The sequence below is a fragment of the Saccostrea cucullata genome, unplaced genomic scaffold (genome assembly GCF_032062105.1).
Source record: "Saccostrea cucullata isolate Sc308-1 unplaced genomic scaffold, CSIRO_AGI_Scuc_v1 ctg17111, whole genome shotgun sequence".
Classification (NCBI taxonomy): domain Eukaryota; kingdom Metazoa; phylum Mollusca; class Bivalvia; order Ostreida; family Ostreidae; genus Saccostrea; species Saccostrea cuccullata.
In genome coordinates, this window is record NW_026940407.1 from 1 (window position 1) to 12,018 (window position 12,018).

The window sequence follows — 12,018 nt, forward strand, 5'->3', positions numbered from 1 at the left end:
ACAATGTATAAAAAATCCCTGAAAATAATTATCTACGGAGGAAATTACCCGTACGAAAGTTCGAGGTGGAATAGGCACGGCTAAGACACGGAATCCGCACGGGTTTTTAAAAAGCCGCACGGGTTCTGCGTGTCCAAGACACGGACACGGCTTCCGTGTCTGAAAGTGAGGAATCCTCACTCACAGAAACCCATGTGGAGGCACGGAATCTGTGTCCCAGGGAGACGGTTTTTAACTCAGGCGGGTTTTGCTTCAAACTATTTATTTATATCTCACGGCTTTTTACTGAGCATGCTCAATCATAACTTCCTTTATTTGAATATTAAATTGGAGGGATTCATGGTCATGAGCTAAGAATGTGTTTTTTCCTCTAATTAAAGGATATTAAACTAATAGATGTCAGTTGGAATTGTATTTATGTCAGTCTGGGATAATTTCTTCACTTTTGAACTAAATAAAGTAAGTGTAATCTAGAATAAATAAGTCAATTTTTCAATTTTAATGATCTTCCTGTATTGCAATGTTGACAATGAACATGATGAAATAGTTTATAAGGTTTATTTGAATGACTTCAGTTGGACTTTCACTAATCCTTTATAATATATATTTTATGTGACATCAATGTGCTAGCTAGTGAAAGTTTTATTTAAACTAAATTCTTTCTCAGATTGTGCAAACTTAGCTACTAGATTAATTGTACATTATCATTAAAACCTTAATTAAAACTATCACGGATTGTGACTGATAAAGTTAATCTTTAACAGAAATTAGTAAATGTACATATTTATATAAGATTTTTAACTCTTAAAATTCTAAAACTATAAAGCATTAATGTAAAGCAATTTGGAGTTAGTTTGGTTTCAGTCACCATTTTGGCATCCACAGTTACATCAGGGGTTTCTCTAAAGGCCATGACCTAGATCTAAACAAATGCACAGATCCCGTGACTCCTTATATGGTATACGGCATGGCTTTTTTGACACGGGTTTCAAAAAAACGTGTCTCCATATATGGAAAAGGACACGGGTTTCAGACACGGGTTTACAGAATCCATGAGTCCATATATGGAAACAAGCACGGCTTTTTGACACGGGTTTTGTAAAACCGTGTGATCTCATTTAAATATTTCGGCCAATATCCCGTGCCCTGTCCGTGCCTCGACCACTTTTAGGCACGGCTTTCTATACATACTTTACATAAGAGCACGGAATGCTGAAGCACGGGTTTCTGGAGTCGGAATCCGTGCTTGAGCCGTGTCTAAGCCGCCCGGACTGTTTCGTACGGGCAAGCATTCCAAAATTGTCATATTTGGATATTTTACTTGAAAAAGACGTTAATGGTAATCTAACAACCAAGATCTATGATAAAATGGATGACCATAACCTAATAGTCGTCAACTTCCGTTACTTTTGCAGCAATACCCTTTCATCACCTGCATTCGAAATATATATATATATATATATATATATATATATATATATATATATATATATCTCAGTTGATTCTATACGCAAGAGCATGCTGTACGTATGAACAATTTGTAAAATAGGGTAAATTATTGACAAACAAGTTGATGAGACAAGAATATCAGCAGTCTTGCTTTCTTAAGTTCTATGGTCGAGGCAATGACTTATAAGTTTGTCAGCAAATACAATTTATCATTGAGACGAATGCTGATGTTAATGATTTGAAGAAAAGTATGGCCCCGGGCTTCGATAATATTTTAAATGAGCACATAAGAACAACTTTGTCATAATTTCTGCCAATTTATGAAAATGTAAATTTTATGAAAAATTTCATTTTTGAAACTGGTATTGTACCAGAAAACCGGTTACTAGTATTTGGATATCCTTAGCAACCCCCTACTGCTAAGATTTGGTTATTTCTGACGAATGGATTGTTTTTGAATAGAAAAAATGTCTTGCATGGTAACAATTAAAAGACTCTGAGAAATCTTTTAGTTTCTGTGTAAGAACGCCACGGAATGTGTCACATGACCGCTAAGATCACGTAATTGGCGCATGGGCAAAGCGATTGTAGAAACACATTAAAATCTGGGAGGACTTTTTTTCTGTAGAAGATATTGGATACTGACGCCTAATATTATTTCTTCTTTGTTAGAAATTTAATTAGTTCGCGAACTTTTAGACCACCCTTCCTAAGGTTGTCTGCGTAGAAAATTATGTTGGTTTGGCACCTGCATGATCCCACTGATTTTTTGGTTGCTTATCTTTTATTTAATGAACTTTTGAGCTCAAATATACTGTTCGTTATCTCCTTGTAATCATTGTTGATAAAATTTATACAAACTCTAACAATAAATATGTAACAGTTTATGCTATTAACTAGTATCAACCTCGGGAAGTGAGTGTGGTAACCTTGAAGACTCAAGGTGTCCTCTGACCTCAACAGTATTGTCCATAACATCAGATGCATTTTCGCCCTCTGCCAGTCTTTTTAAAAATGATTTCGTCTTTTGTTTGCCTTTAAAAGGAGAAGGTGTTGCTAATCTTGATACGTTGTAAACATTATTCACAGGACTTGCCTTGTTTCTAGATTTGACCTCAGGCCGGCTAAGTGATGGTGACACATTTTTCTTAAAGAGATAACCTTCATGCATCTTTTGACCCTTCGTGGGTGTATCTCTGCTCTGCTTTTTAAGATGGTTGTCAGATTTCTTTATTACATCTGGTTGACCGTTGCTTTCTTTACATTCAGAAAGTGACTGAGGTACTAGTGTGTCTTTTGCATTACCCGCACAACTTTCGATTTTCTTTGCAAACATTTTCATTTTTACAGAAATATCTTGAACCAAGTCATCAAACTCTTTTTTCACATTATCCAGATCATCTCTGTTTTCTTTTAATTCTTTTTTAGTGTGTTGTTCTCCTTTACAACTTCACTATACTTCATCACATACTTCATCACATCCTCACCTCCTTCCCGTGAATCATCCACAAATTTGGCGGAAGATAATCTAAATATATTCAAAGCATCTGCAAGAAATTTACAAATAAAATAATTAATAAATAATAGGTTATATATATATTTTTTTCTACGAAATGGATTTTCCAAAAACAGAAGTCAATTTTTTTCCTTGTAAAAGAAATTGACAAAAACTATCAATAATTTAGTTTTAGTTGATCTGCCCTAAAATTATTTCAAGTTTCAAAGGAAAACATCAGAAGACCCGAAGAGCCCGTTAAAAAGTTTTACTTTAAAGGAAACAGAAAATTAAAGTTGATTCCCCCCTTGATAATGATGATAAATAAATGTAGTTATAGACAAACCCATTTAAATGACATTGAACCTAAACTAGTGGGTATTGTTTTTGTTACACAAAGAACTTAAAGAGCAGATTTTTTAATATTGCAAAAAATACATGTATCAAGAGCACAGGCACTTGTTTCTGTAATAAATTTTTGACCCATAGTATAATAATAACACACATTATTATACTATGGGTAAAAAATGTATTACAGAAACAAGTGCCTGTGATCAAGAGCCATTTTATATTCTGATTGGTTCTCTCTGCATTGCAATTAATGCAGTGCATCTCAAATAAACTTATTGATCTCGACTTAATTATTTCAACTTTCGTTTAAGCTTAATACATACACTGTATTATAAACTTATTATCAATCTTGCAATCTATTCTTTTTGTGCTGAGTTTGTATGTAAAAATTTGTTGACTCTACTTTCTCTTTGCATGTAAATAAAGAGGTCTCTTTTATTTTATAATAAAAACTATTATTGTCCTATCCACCAATTTTATACTATTATATTATTCTTTAGGATCAAACATTTCAGAAATAATGATAAAAACTTAAATCTGAGTAAACGCTAAGTAGATTTATGCAATTAAAATTTAGGTTAAATCATTTTTGGAAAAAAAATCAAATATTTGTAAAAGCAATTAAAAAATTTACAATGTACCAAGTTAAAATCTACGCCATAAAAACTATAAACTACTATAGAGGATAGGTTTCATAGGAAAAGATAATTTGTTTTAAGTACAATTTAAACCGAAAAATTGTCGCCTACGTGGCGCATGCAGTGGTTGAAGGGGTTGCTCATAAGTTGCGAAGCATGGAGTTGATCATTCTGGCGCGGGTTTGAATCCCACATTGGGACGTGGAGACCGGTCTTGTGATAAAAACAATATAAATTGAGTAGGTGCTGGCACGAAAAAGATCATTCACTGTTGATAATAAACGTTAGTGCCGACTATACGACAAATTTTCAGCTCTCCAACGGCAAGTTGTGGCGTCTCCATTTAGTGAACAACTCTCGAGAGGGACATTAAACAACATACAAATAAACGATTATAAACTTGCTTCTATCCCTGTACTTAACTTACCAAATACTTTTCTGTTGCATCTCAAATACACATATTTAGATGATCCTATGATACCAAAATGAACAATGGCCATGTGAGACTCTTGTTCCAAGGAGTGGATTCTGTATTCCTCACGACCAGATACCACGATACAAACTGTGCAACGGAAGGCGTTTGCACAAATGTAAAATACAAACGGGTTCCATGTGTCTGGACTTTCCTGGTTAAGAAATTCGGTAATCCATTTGGAGCAGTTGTCAAATTCATTATAATGGACTCTGTGCTAAAATGAAGCATTTGATAACTATAACACAAATTTATAGTTACTTACAAAAAATTGAATCTAATGTTTCTGATTTCATAAAATCAGTGCACAAAAGGAAAAGTGCTCTGAATAAAAAAAGGATCTGCTGGTCTGTGTATTGATCAGATACTAGTATATGACTTTTGAAATCGCATCATCTCGGGTTGATTTTCCGCTAGTCTGAAAGGCCCGAGAAGTTGCGATTGGTATATGACTTATACATGTATATTCCATACTAAAATGTTTAGGACAGATTTGAATAGTAATGTTAGTTACAATTAGTATGTAGAATACCTACAAAAACGAGTCATCCGGGTTTATTCCGGATTTTTTTTAATATGTTGTTTTATTCATTTAAAAAAACACACTATTGAACATACATTTTTTGAGTACTGGGTATTAAAAATCACAATATATGGATTATTAATTGGGTAGATTTAATTCAGTCTCAATTTGAGGTTCAAGAAAAATGTTTCTAAGGTTCTTTCTTATTCTTTTTAGTTTATGTATAGAAAATTAATCTTACAGTTTTAAATTTTGAAGAAACAAAAGTTCAATCAAAATTTTAACATTTTTTTTTATCTGTGAACATACGTACCTTCTTTATCTCCTGACCAATTTTCAAATCAACAATAGTCTTGTCTCCAAATGCGAATGAAAGATTATCGACCATTTCTGCACCATCCTGAACAATCATTTTATTGCTGTTAAACCATTCAGCAGTTTTATAGGATGTTCTCTTGCTCAGCTTATTTATAATGTAGTTTATTTCTTCTTTATGAATGCGTAGAAAGACTGAAAAATATGCTTTTTTTTACTAAGATATGAAATTACATGTAAAATTATAAAATAAAATTAATTTTGTATCCGGATACATGATCGTGTATTATATACCAGCTGACATATTTGAATGTATAATATGTATACTTTGTAAACAGTATATGGCATAACCTTTGGAAAATGGCATGATCGATCATGCACGTCAACGTCAATAAAAAAAAACTGCCATTAAAAACCACAAAAAATTCCGTTTAGGTTTTCATTAAAGAAAATGTGTTTAGATTTCATGAATGCACGAACATAGCGACTGGTGTGTTGTGATTTCTTGTGCGCTGCATTTGTTGGGAGACATTTAATAAGAAGAGTTATCAAGTTATTATCAAGTTATTATCAAGTTCAACATAAAACATGAAAAAAATCAAAATAATTATCATTATCAAAGTGTACAATTTGCAAAATTGCTTTAACATAATTATCATTAAGCTATCTATTTGCAAGTGAATAGGACTTTTTAATAATCTGAATAACTGATTAAGGAATGATGTTTTATAATTATCAAAATGAGGATATAATGGGGACATGATATCATAAATACACATATAAATTAAGAAAAATGAATTGAAATGAAAAGTAATAAAAATTACAGTTTCTTTATGAGAATATTTCATAAAATAAAATTACCATTGCATGTTATTGAAAAGTTCTTGATTACAAATGATGTCCAATTGCAGCTGGTTACAATAACTTTTTTGTAAATAACCTAACATACATTCATTTATGCATGGGTTAAATAGTAGTAAAATAGCAAGACTTACCTTAATACAAAATCAGATTTTAGACATAAATAATCAAAATTGTCATTTTTATGAACTTGAATAACTTTAAACGGTAATATACTCGCAGAGTATTTGTCATATCACGATATTTAAGAATACAGTCAGTTAAAGGTTGAACAAAAGAAAGATTTTATTATTTGTGTTTGAAAGCGGTGTTTGATTACCTTTTTTGTTTAGCATAAGAACTTTTCTTTGTATCATTCAGACACATGTTATTGAAATAAATATGCGGTAAGAGTCATTTAAAAATAGGCATTAAGAAAGAAACATAAACTTAATAGGCTCTTTTATTTAAACTTACCTATGTTAATGATTGGTAAATGAACCGTTTTTCAAATGTTGTACTGATGTGTTTGAAAATTTTATTAAATTCCATATATTTCCATTATACATTTGTACTTCCACTTTAAAAGGAATCCATTTTACAGAACCACAAGAATGCCCGGGATATATAAAAGCAGAGTAAGTACAAAATGCAGAAAGATTTTGTAAGAACAAATGAAAAAAGTAATTATTTTGTTCTAAAATTTGTTCTAAGAATTCTATCTTAGATTTGAAATTTTAGTTGATTAACATTTAATTTACATACTAGTTTAGTAGGTACATTGATATACATTTGTTATGTATATGCTTGAAAAACCTGTGCTTATGCGTAGAAAAAGCCAGAGTACTTCATAAATGTGATTTTTGTCCCCAAGCTTTCTTGACTAGCCTTGTGTAGACATGTAGATACTGACGGCTCTACTACTGCAGCATTTTGTAAAAATTACACAACAGTTAATTTTCAAAGCAAATATATATTTTAGTCTTTGCAAAGCAAACAATTTGTGCTTACATTCCTAAAATACAATTATTAAGACGACATAAAATAATCAATTTTTAAGTTTAATTCAACAATACAGCAACATGTATCAAGAACGCATGAAAACATTAGAGATGAGAATAATTGCCATACATAAGTAATCATTTAATGTCGATCGACTTGTGACGCTCGTCGAGTGTGCTTTGTCATGATCAGTTTAAGGTAGAAATCTTTACAAATTATATTTTTAATTAATAATATAATTAGATTGTACACTTTTATCTCGATCAAATAACACGTTATACTCTGTAATGAAATATTTAGAGATAACGAACAGAATTTATGCTTAAAGTCCATAACACAATACAAAACAGTAGTGGAGCAAACAGGTGCCTCACAAAAATCAGACATGGGATCAAGTTCCATAGCGGGGTAAACAGCCCCTGCTGACCGGTGACATGAGCCGTGTGCTCCTTGTCATGATCGGGAAATAATTAAAAGAAAAATCCCTCTTCAATTCAGTGTTCATAAAATGGTCTAACAATACTTATGCAAAACTTCACTCATCATTTAACTCAATTATAAATTGTATTTGCTGATAATGTCATTGTATTGACCACAGAAATTACAAAAAGTTGACTTTAAACGAGACTGCTGATAATCTTATCTCGTCTTAGAAATTAAAAATTGTTTTAATAGTTTAACAATCACAATCATATGTTTTTGTATAACTACTTAAGCTTGAATAAAAATTCTAAGACATTTACAGAAAATCGTGTTTTTGAATGTATATTTTTCTTATAGGATGCGTTGAAATAAAGATAAGTATAGTCAAAGACATGTAGTCTCTTTCCCCAAGGAACTTTCACTTTCACCTACAAAATATGTTTAGATACGTTAGGATATCGAATACTTTGTTAAAATCACAATTATTATCCAGAAATTATATTTATAACAAGACTAAATTGTTCTTTTTAATGAAATGTAATAATTCAAAAATAAACTGTACAGTTATGATAATTTAACCAGAGTCATTCGTTTTCCTAATTGCATGTATTTATATTAAGGATAAAATGTATAATTCTTATCTAAATTTATAAATCTATTTGAACGTGTTACTATATAACCATACTAATCATTAAAAGAGGAAACCCTTATATTGTGCACTTTGATTTAATTCGATCGAATAACACGTTGTACTCCGTAATGAAATATTTGGAGATAATGAACAGCATTTATGCTCAAAGTCATTTAGAAAGTCTGTAGATAATAGATTATTTAGAATACCTTTTAATCACGAAGCGTTTGGGGGTTTTCATATACGTGTTTTCCATTGTACCCATCTAAGCTCTGGTAAGTATGCCTATAAACATATTAATAAAGCATTAAAAGTTACCTTCAATTATTACTTGTATAATTTGTATTATTTCAGAGATAGAGAGAGAGAGAGAGACAGAAAGAAAGAAAGAGAGGCCACTTTCAGAATTTTATTTATAATTAAATTTGTTTTACCTTCTGCTTATATCTGAAACATTTGAAATAATGAACAATTAACTACACTAATTAATTGTCACCATTACTTGTATGTCAAATGTGTTCCTTAATTCCGATCGATATTTACCAGTTAGCTCCTCATAATGATTTGCATTCTCTTCTTTTGTTGATGCTTCTTTCATTTCTCTGTAATTAAAACGTACATTTCCAGTATCTTTAATTTATCGTCTGACATGCTATTTTGAGGTTTGAAAATGTATCTTTTCGAACATTTAAAGATATTTTACTTAAATATTGTTGTTCGAATAAATATGACAGTCAACATAAAGTGGATAATAGTTGAAACCAATCCAACTTATATACCGCCACATGTAAAAGAATACCACAAAACATTTCTGAATCATTATTGTATCTTATTGAGAATACTGAATTTTGTTTTGCATGTTAAAAAGCTTTCAAACTCAATAGTCACAGTGGTAAGAACGTCTGCTCTAGAGTCGCTAAGTAAAGAGTCAATCCTTACGTTGCGGGTTCGAATACCATTGTGGGACGTGGAGACCGGTCCTTCTGATGAGACCGTATAAACCGAGGCCCCGTGTTGCAATAGGTGTTAGCACGAAAAAGACTCCTTATTGACCCTAAGTGCCGAGTATAGAACAAAATTTGCAGCTCTCGTCCGGCAAGTGATGGCGTCTCCATATGAGTGAAAAATTCTCGAGAGGGACGTTAAACAATATACAATCAATCAATCAATCAAACGCAATATTGACTCGAGATCGTACTGCTAAATATAGCAATAATAACATACGAATCCTTGCACGCGAAAAATAATTACTGAGCCAATACAAATAATGATATCAAAATAATAAATTCTTAATCATAGTTCTTTTATGGTGAAGTTGATGCAAGAAATAAAAATTATTCTAGAAAAAAATTTTTTTTAATGTGCACTATCTGTTACACATTACTACCAAAAAACGAAAAAAAAAAATCGTTTTCTCATTTGTAAATATCGTTATAATTCAGTACAAGAAAATGCAGTCCCTGCTCCTTTTACAGTAATATTCTGTGTTAGTAACCTAGACTTTGAATGTGCACAGGGGTCCTTGTAGCACTTCATAATTCAAATTTCTTAAATAAATTTGATTTAGAATCTTAGTATTTGAGTTCAAATTTCTTAATATCAAAAACTCAAACCGATCTTGTATATTTAAATAATAATATTATAATAATATTATACGATAATATACACGAGAAGTGGGAATCAATTTAAATTTTTGAGATAACGAACAATATTCCAGATCAAAAGTCCATAAAACAATACAAAATAGAAGCAGAGCAAAGACAGACCTCCAAAACATAAGATGTTGGATCAGATAAAGCATTTGTTTATAGCATAATTGATGATTTTTTTTTAAAAAAGTGACTTCTATTTAATACATACTTGTTTCTCCTTCTAAATTCTACAAAAAACATTTGATAATTATGTCTCATATCTTTACAAATGAAAAATAGATTAAATTCATCACTGAAAATCCTTGGTAAAACTTATTTGAAACATTTTTAGAAATTGCCCATATTAAGGGAAAAAATTACCGATCATGCAGGAACATTTATAACGCCGAAATATGACGGTAGGAAGACCAACAATGGTAGTGAACACTAGAACTCCAACAAAGCTCCAGATAGCAATCTTAGCTTTATAACTGAGAGGCTCCGTTGATGGCGCTTGTAACAAATAACATTCTAATAATTACATGTATAAGTCTATAAACATAACATTATTATTATATATGGAAAATTAATTGTGTGGGTGTATTTTAGAGAGTGACTATGTGTGTGTTGAAGACGTGTTAGTGTTTGGATTTTAGCATATCTTTTAACATTAAATAGAACAATTAAAAAAATATTCACTAATTGGTATCTGAAAAGATTTCTCAGAAATCAGATTTTTAAACCAAAAATCTTTCAAGTTACTACTATTTAAATTTTAGAAAGAAAACATGATTTTGAAAGAATTCATCATCGCATCCAGAAATATTCTCAATGTCCTTGAGTTTATTATATTTCATAAATTACAAATTCATTTGACTAAGGCAACAATATCAGTATTATAAGTAGTCTGAAAATATACCTGTCATTGTCGTACAACTTGTTCTGTTTGATATTGTGGTACCAAACCTATTTTGTGCAGAAACATAAAACTCATAAAATGTGGATTGACGGAGATTTCCTATGTAGGTTTTGTGTATAATATCAAATCCCCTGTCTGGAATAGGACTGGACCAGCCTGACTCAATGCCGTCATTCAATGAGGTTACAGTAAAGGTTTGTTTGGAACCCCCATCAGAAGATGATGTCCATCGTACCTTTGCCTCTGTTACCAGACATGTTGCTTCAATGTTTGTTGGTTTATCTGGTTTCCCTAAAAATGGAATTAAAGTAGACATCGTTTTTACATGACTTTACATTCATAGCTTTGAAGCTTTTCAATGACGTTTTTTTTTATTAAAAAAAATAATCTGTTCTTAATGTCATCAAATTTGAATAATAGGTCCAAGGGCCTTCTAGGTCAGCTGAGTATCATTTTCCAATCAATTTTCCAACAATTGAATTTGGTTTATTTTTCAAAACAGAGGCCATGGAATTCACAATTCTGGGAGGGGCACCATTGCCTATCATTACTATACTCTAAGCATGCTTACTGTTGTTATTTAACTCCCAGAGGTAGATCAGATTAACAAAGAGAAAATGCATTTCACTTTATGACCATTTTTCACCACACGGGAACCACTGAACCTGGGACCATATATTTCAAAATTTTGGAAATCTTATCATAAATTTTAAATTTTATTTCATCATAAATTGTTGATTAATACCAAAGGGTAGATTTCAAAACAAGTTTAATTTTTAGACTATGTAACCCCCCATTTCCCCTGACCCAGTGTTTATACATTTTGGAAGAGACATCCTTCTTCATAATGATTATGTACTTAGATCATCGGCATGATATCCAGGAGCAATGGAAGAGATTCTCTAAGAATTCATGCATTTTCACTATATAAAAATTAGAGACCCACCATAACACCAGAACCCCTGACCTGGGGCCATTAAATTTACAACTTTGCAAAATGCAGTGTTATTCAATATACCTATTTACTTGGTCAGTTTAATACATGTAAATTCCGAAGAGTAGAGAAGAAAATAATAATGCATTTTCACTATATGAGCCCCGTCCTAGCACTAGAAACCCTAGCACTTCGGCCATAAAGTTCACAATTGTGAAAATGCAGTCTTATTCAATATTACTGAAACTTGTAATTTTTTAAATACCCTAGGGCATGTTAGACCATGCTTTATTCAGCATCATCCACTAAAACTGAACTTTATAGAATGAAGAACTCCCTTATGGGGAGATAAGATATACATAAACTAGAGTTACTTCTCTTTGCATATAACACAT

At 31.5% G+C, this 12,018-nt stretch overlaps 1 long non-coding RNA gene across 1 annotated transcript; it reads right to left on the reverse strand.

Annotated features, from left to right (window-relative positions):
* Positions 1-8,679: 8,679 nt before the first annotated feature.
* On the reverse strand, positions 8,680-10,362 carry LOC134255365 (uncharacterized). Its single transcript, XR_009989528.1, has 3 exons — positions 10,152-10,362; positions 10,000-10,018; positions 8,680-8,741 (listed from the first exon to the last, which is right to left on the reverse strand). It is a non-coding gene; the product is annotated as an uncharacterized LOC134255365 (long non-coding RNA).
* Between the last annotated feature and the right edge of the window lie 1,656 nt (positions 10,363-12,018).